The sequence below is a fragment of the Eptesicus fuscus genome, chromosome 14, assembly GCF_027574615.1.
Source record: "Eptesicus fuscus isolate TK198812 chromosome 14, DD_ASM_mEF_20220401, whole genome shotgun sequence".
Taxonomy (NCBI): domain Eukaryota; kingdom Metazoa; phylum Chordata; class Mammalia; order Chiroptera; family Vespertilionidae; genus Eptesicus; species Eptesicus fuscus.
The window spans coordinates 71,074,814-71,082,355 of record NC_072486.1 but is presented as its reverse complement, the minus strand read 5'-3'; the positions used below and the strand labels follow the sequence as shown (position 1 = coordinate 71,082,355).

At 37.9% G+C, this 7,542-nt stretch overlaps 1 pseudogene; it reads right to left on the bottom strand.

Annotated features, from left to right (window-relative positions):
* Nucleotides 1-354: 354 nt before the first annotated feature.
* On the bottom strand, nucleotides 355-6,928 carry LOC103295959 (nucleophosmin-like; annotated as a pseudogene).
* Between the last annotated feature and the right edge of the window lie 614 nt (nucleotides 6,929-7,542).

The window sequence follows — 7,542 nt, the reverse complement described above, 5'->3', positions numbered from 1 at the left end:
CAATTGCCCCCCACACACACCACCCCATTGGGGTCAGGGCCAGCCCACCAACCACCTGCTACCTCTCACCCCGGCCGGCCCGTGCATGAATTTGTGCACCAGGCCTCTAGTTCCATACATAATTAAAACCAAACAAAGGGTGGATTTCCATCTTTAAGAACTAAACAGGCATTTTGGTCAACACATTCTTGGGAATGGAACCTGGACAACATTTATCAGACATGGTAGGGAAAGTTCTCACTCTATATTATTAAAAAAACGAACCAGATATCAACTGTTACAGAAATAAAATAAGATGGCAAATTTTAACAAAATGTTTAAATTATTTTCTTAAAGAAAATAACTTCCTAACTGTCAGAGATCTTGAATAGCCTACTGGTCAGTCATCAGAAGCTATTTTTCACATAATTGATGAAATTGGCTTCCACTTTGGGAAGAGAGCCATCTTTTTCTATACTTGCTTGCATTTTTGCTTTAATGTCTTCTACAGAACTAGGTCCTTTTGGTGTTTTATGAGGTTTTTCTTTTAGGGGAGGGTTGTTTTTTTTTTTTTTTTTTTTAGAATTGGTGTTGATGATTTTGAGTTATTTTCATTCTGGTTTAAGTTTTGTGCATTTTTGGTTGGAGTATTACGTACAGATTTCTTTACAGGCATTTTTTCTTCAGATTCCTCATCTTCAAAATCATCATCATCTTCTTCATCAGCAGCAAGTTTTACTTTTTTTCTGTGGAATCTTACTACCACTTCCAGTGGCAGAATGCTTTCCAGACATACTTAGGAGTTTCACAACCTCCTCCTCTTCATCTTCTGACTCTGCATCTTCCACCACAGCTGCTAAGTGCTGTCCACTAAGATGCTCATGCCCTGAACCACATTTCAATTGTAAGGCAATAGGTGGTGTTATTTCAAAGCCACCAAGGGAAACTGTTGGCTGAACATACATTTTCAAAGTTGTCAGTGTTACTTTAATTGACCTGCCTTCATAATTCATTGCCTCTGCTTCAACAACATACAATTCATCCTTTGCACCAGCCCCTAAACTGACCAATTGTAAAGATAACTGGTGCTCATTTTCATCATTATCCACCCTAAAGTGGTAATCTTTGCTGTCCTTCAGTGCGCAACCAAAAATATAGTTCTGGGACCTCACAGGGGTCATGTCCATGTCCATGGAATCTTTCCATGGGAAAGAAGGCAGACGGTGGTGAAAGATTTCTTTTTCACAGAACAGACACTCGAGACAGAAACATACCAGGGCCAGAATCACTTCTGTATAAAAATGTCAATGTACTATTTTGATACTATCTCTATAACTATCTACACTAATAATAGGCAAATATGTAAATTGACCGCACCTCCGCAATGCCCACAGTCAATCAGGAGTGAGTATGCAAATCAACCTGACAAAGATGGCAGGCCTGTGGGCAGTGCACATGCATGCAGGTGCCGAGAGGCTGGAGGCAGGGTGGGATGCCCACCTGCCCTCCGCGTAGCCGGGGTGATGCAGCGGGTGTCCCTGGGACCCCACCTGCTTCGAGCCTGTGGCCAGCATGTATGTGCTGGTGCCGAGCAGCTGGGGTCCCGGGGACACCACTGGAGTGTCCGGTCCTGTCAGCCAGGCCTGGGGCAGCTGGACTTCACAGTCCTTTTGGTTTGTGCAGTCCCTGGACTGGAAGCAGAAACCAAGAGTGTGGGGAGCATCAGGAATGCTGGGAATTGTAGTGCTGGTGGCAGACGTGTTGCGGGATCACTTAGACACTAGAGCAAAGTGAGCCTGGAGCAAGTTACTGTTGCGGGTGGGGGATGGAGGGAAAGCAAAGGTGAGAGACGTAAGTAAAGTCAGAGTGTTGAGGAAAAATTAAAAGGAAGGTATCCTGCAACTTCTAGGAAATCTCCACCAACAGAGCAAAGAAAAAAAAAAAGCCTCTATTATTCTGTGAGCAACAAACCAAACTGGGTTGGGGTCTCAGACAATTGGCTCATATGATTGCAAAGACAGACAGAAACTCCCAGATTGGAGAGGGCTCCCCAGAGGGCTCCCAGATTGGAGAGGGTGCAGGTTGGGCTGAGGGACCCAAAACCACCCTGCACGAATCTTCGTGCGCCAGGCCCCTATTTGAAATATAATTTTGTGGTGGAATATATAAATAGAAAATATGGACTAAGGGTAATATTTCTCTTTCTTATCAGCTGATTTTCTAGCTGAGGGCCAAATTCTACAAACAAGTATGATTTACTGATATAGTTGGGTTAATTTGAAATGAAACAGGCTTTTCCCCATAGAAATGAAGATCTACAGAACAAAATATTTCTTCTGATATGGTTTACAAAGAGGCTTTAATGATTTCCTTCTAATGAGATTTCTGAGTTTATGTTGAAATGGGTCATCAGTAAGACCTCTGATGCACCTGGACATGAATAGTTATTTTAGTGAAAATCAGCATCTGAGCATAACTTCTATGGTCCTCATAATCTCATTATGCCATTATGCTATATAAATCTCTCACTCCCATTTCAGCTTTCTTTGGTTTCCCTTTTAGTTTTTGTCCTTATAGAAGATCTGGCAAAAGTAGGTTTACAGTTGTTCATATGGAGAATAATGCAATAATTAATAAATAATACAAGAATAAACTCTGTGTTTCATATACTCACAGCTATAAACCAACTCTTTCTCCACCTTGTATAAGTCATAGTTTGTATAAGAAGTTCATGTTAGATATTTTCTTGTCTGAGATAGCATGTGTTCATTTTGTTTGAAGTTCAAAACAATGCTGGCTTCTTGACTTAGATTACGAGCAAATACATGGTTCTTAACTTTCAGTAAAAAAAAAAAAAAAAAATAAAAAAAATCTTGCAGCAAGGCAGCTCAGAGCAAGTATGTGGCTTTCTGTATTGGGCCTGTGCTTTTTATTGACTAGTTCATTATGTATGAGGACATGTCCCATCTTTGTTAGCCAGTCGGCTTAAAATATCACATTCTTAAAAGGCCTTTGGAATTGAAAACAACCTAACGCTCTGTTTAGATTTGTGACTGTCATTCTTCTGGTTAGAATTGCATATAGATCTTGCAACAGTAGCAAATATACATCCACAATAGCTGTCAACCAGGATGATCATTAAACTCAGTTTCCAGTCAAGAAAACTGCCACATGGCACCTCAGAAACACTAGACAGAGCATTCGAAGCTGCCAAGACTCATACTTCTCACTGAGGGCTGGTGGAAGGATAAAATAAAGCAAGTGACCCCTGGGAATAAAACTCCTGGCAGCAGGTTTCTGTGCCCGGGCTCTTTTGTTTATAGGCAAAAACAAATCATTCATATTTAGAAATGTGCATTGCTTACTGTTATATTACATAAAACATTACTCAGATTTCTAAAATGTATTTCTCATTATGATGTTGTATTTCAAATGGTGATGTTTTTCTGCCTTTTGAGTTCTTCATGTGACCTGCCTCCCCAGTCCTCACATTTTATCTCCCTGCAAAACTACTTGTACATATAGAGTCAGATACCTAGCAATAATATTTTTCAGACTTATTAGTAAATAAATTCCAGATAATTATCAGTTGTTAAATAAGTTAACGAACTTTAACGTGTCCTCCAATTTCTTTCTAAAATAACTGAAAACCTCTTCATCTGTTTTTACGTGGGTGGTCATCATTGAGGTTCTGAAGGGCTAATACAGTCAGGTGGAGGAACAATCGTCTCATTTCACTCATTGGCTCCGGAGTGGTGGGTCTCCCTCCAAGTTTCTGGGAGTGACTAATGGTAGGAAAGGGAACTCAGAGAGAACAATCAGATTTCCCAGGCTTTCCATGCAGAGAAGATATACTCAATCTACTTTACACCACACAGAAAATAGTTTTGGACTTGCCATGTGCCATCAACTCTGAGAGCTGGGAACATGGCAGAAAGCAAATTTTACAAAAGTAGTTGTTCTCATGGAATGAATATACTGGAGTCTGGAAGGCTTAAAATTAATAAGAAAAATATATAATGCAGTATTTAAAAATCGATCTTGAAAAATATAAAACAGGAGAAAGAGATAGGAAATGCTGAGAAAATAAGAGGAAATGAGGTCAGAGAGGAAACAAGCTGCCAGGTCAGTTAGAGAACAACAGTGGCCTTTACTCTGAGTTTCATGATCATACTAGGAATTTTTGAGCAGGGAAGTGTGTTGATCTGAAATTTGTTTTAAAATCATTCCTCTGACTGCTTGGTTAAACATAGTCAAGGGGCAGGGATGGAGTCAGAAAATTAATCAGGAAGCAACTGTAGTAATCCAAGCAAGAGACGTTGGAGGCTCAGACCAATCAGCTTTGATATCAGAATGATGCTCAATTCATAAACTCAATTTGCAAGCCATCCAAATTTTTTCTTGTTAAAGAATTGTTTTCATATCATAGAAACATATGGGAAAGAGTTGATATGTGGGAGAGGATAAAGTTTCATTTATCATTGAAGTATGAAGATTATCCCTTGAGAAACAGTGAAAATTGACATAAAGATCTAGATAACTACTCTGCCCTCATTAAGTACTATTATGCTATAAAGACATCTGCTTCACTCCATGATGTGGAGATTACCTTTTCACTCTCTCTGTGTTCATATAACTCTAGACAACTATATGTGCAAAATTATAGTCTACCTCAACCTAGTCATGGTGTTTAGATCAGAGAAGAACATTTACTCAAGCTGAATCAACTTTTTTTCCTAAAAATTAGGAAATTCCACTCATTCCAGTGTTGACCAGTCTCTCAAACGATAATATAACAGCTGGAGAATTGTGGAATATCCATCTGTTATGTTTATATAGGCAAGCAAAAATTCACCCAGAAGCACATGAGAAATTCCAGAACTATTAGAAAGCAAAGAAGAAAGGTGTTGAAATTCCTACTGAGATTCCTATTGCTGCTCATTGTTCAAGTACATTTCTTAAGTCTGATCCAGTGTTCTACAAGATATTCCATAACTTTAGGGGACTAGGAAAGGCAAGGAAAACTGTACAACACACTCATGTACAGGCGAAAATGTTCAAAGGGACTGTTCAGTAACACTGACATAGGAGGTACAAGTGTATAGATGGAAAGCCAAGTTTAATTTTATCCAAAACTGGAAAAGAGCTTTAAGTCAAGGAGTTGAGGACATAAGGGGTTTCCAAAGAGTGCAGTTAGGAGAGTCCAAACAGTAGCAAACAGTGGAGAATTAATCAGAGAGGGGAACCACAGAAAAACACTGATGATTTGTTACCGGATTACGTACACAGAAGACAAGTTGGCACTTTGGTGGGGGATGAATGGTAATAAGCTAGAATAGCATGGAGTTACTAAGTGTATAGTTAAACGATGATAATTTTGTATTATTATTATAAGAATCTGACCAAAAAAATCATTGTGATGTATAGTAATGCCTAAAGAAATATCAATCTTCTTAACCCTGGTCACTCTCATTTCGGACTTCTGAAGGAATTAGATTTGGTGACAGGGACCAGTGAGTCTTTCCCTGTTTCTAAAGAATTAAAAGGCTGAACTTTGGGCAGGGGTGGCTTTTCTGTAACGCACGTAGCTTCTGAGGATTTCTCTATTAAATCAAAGCCAAATACATGAAAACAAACACCTCTATTCAATCCAAATTCTAAAGATCCTTCACCTGTGAACAGGTAGGAAGTTGGGGAAACAGCAATTGGTATCATTGCTGTTTGCGTATAAATTTACTGTATCCAATAATAAGGCTCTTTTCTTTTACAGTTTTTATAGCCCAGTATTAAATAACAGGATGAATCATGGGAGTGGGCAAAGGAAAAACAAAATAGACTCTTTGTAAATTAAGTTATACCTTTAAATCATTCTCAGTAATTATGCTAGGGCAATTCATTTAGTGCTTAATTAATCATTCAAAATCTTACCTCAAGCCCTAGTTGGTTTGGCTCAGTGGATAGAGCATTGGCCTGCGGACCAAAGGGTCAAGAGTTCGATTCTAGTCAAGGGCACGGACCTCGGTTGCAGGCTCCTCCCTGGCCTGAGCCCTGGTTGGGACTCAAGAAGGAGGCAACTGATCAGTGTGTTTCTCTCACATCAATGTTTCTCTGTCTTTCCCTCTCTCTTCCACGCTCTCTAAAAATCAATGGAAAAATATCCTCAGTGAGGATTTAAAAAAAAAAAATCTTACCTCAAGATCAAGTTTTGAATATAGCTGTGGAACAAAGAGAACTTGGTTCAACTTTTAAATCTTCCTCCTACCCTATGGTAAATTATAGAAGCCACAGGGATTCGGTGTCAAAGGAGGTCATTCCTATTTCACAGATTTTCCCTCCCTGAAATTAATTGTTTAATACATACACTACACTGACAAAAAAAAAAATCAACCCAGAGTAACCCCTGATTAAATATTTCCTTTTCTCATTTCTATGCAGAAGCCAGTGGTTATGAGCAACACAAACAATTCATGGATGGGGCTGACTGCTGTCATGCCCATATTATTTAATAGTGGCCAATTAGCCTGTAAAGAGATGGGTTCTTCTAAGACACATTTATTTAAATTCTCTGTGTCTGTAATGTTTGTGAGATCAAGGATACTGTGGCAAATAAAATAATCACCTTCATTTTTTCATCATGTTTCAAAATGTTCCCAAAAATTTATTCATTGCGTGCTCTTATGCCTATTTGTTTCAAGTTACTCTGAAGCTTAGAGATTCGCTTTCAGTGAGCACAATCCAATATGTTAATCAAGTGCTTCTTATTCTTGCAGTTATTTCAAATAGCTTTCTAAGTCTTATGTTCAAATATAACTCAGTCTCGTGGTATAGTTATTGAAAGAAAATAATTTGAGATTATGATTATAGATATATATGAACCAGGAAATGAAAGGCATGGCAAATATAACTCACAAGACATTTGCCTTACCTTTTCACAAACAGAAAAAACCATGGTTGCTGCTCTTAAATAGATTTAGTTCAATATTAAAATCAGATAAAGTAATCAAGTCAGGTTTTCTTTTCATTATACAGTGCTCAATGATGTTTTACAAATCTGAAAGCTGTACTTTTCTGCTAATTTGCTATATGAATTAAATATTAATGATAATAAAATGAGATTAAAGCTTAAAAAAAGGTCAATATATTCCCCAGGGAAAACTGAAGGTAATTATATTTTATCTTACATTTCTATAGCTCTCTAATTCACCACTTAAGCAATGTAGATGGAATATTGACACAGCCAAGTGGGAAGAAGTCAAGAGCAGCGCAACTTAATCTCTCAATCAGAACCTAATTAGAATTTAGGCTCTCTCATAGCACTTTTTAGGAAGTCTTTTTTAAGTTTTACATATTTTTTAAATTCCATTATTGGAAAACCACACTTACATTTTACTCAATGGTGAAAATTTTAATCAGAATTACCAATAACTAAGATTTACTTTTGCATTCATAAATTGCACTGGACTAACTGTTGCATTTCTAAAGCCTAGGATTGAAAATGAATATACAATCATTCATCTTAGCAATAATGACTGAAATTGAATTACCAAAGCAATAAAATAATTT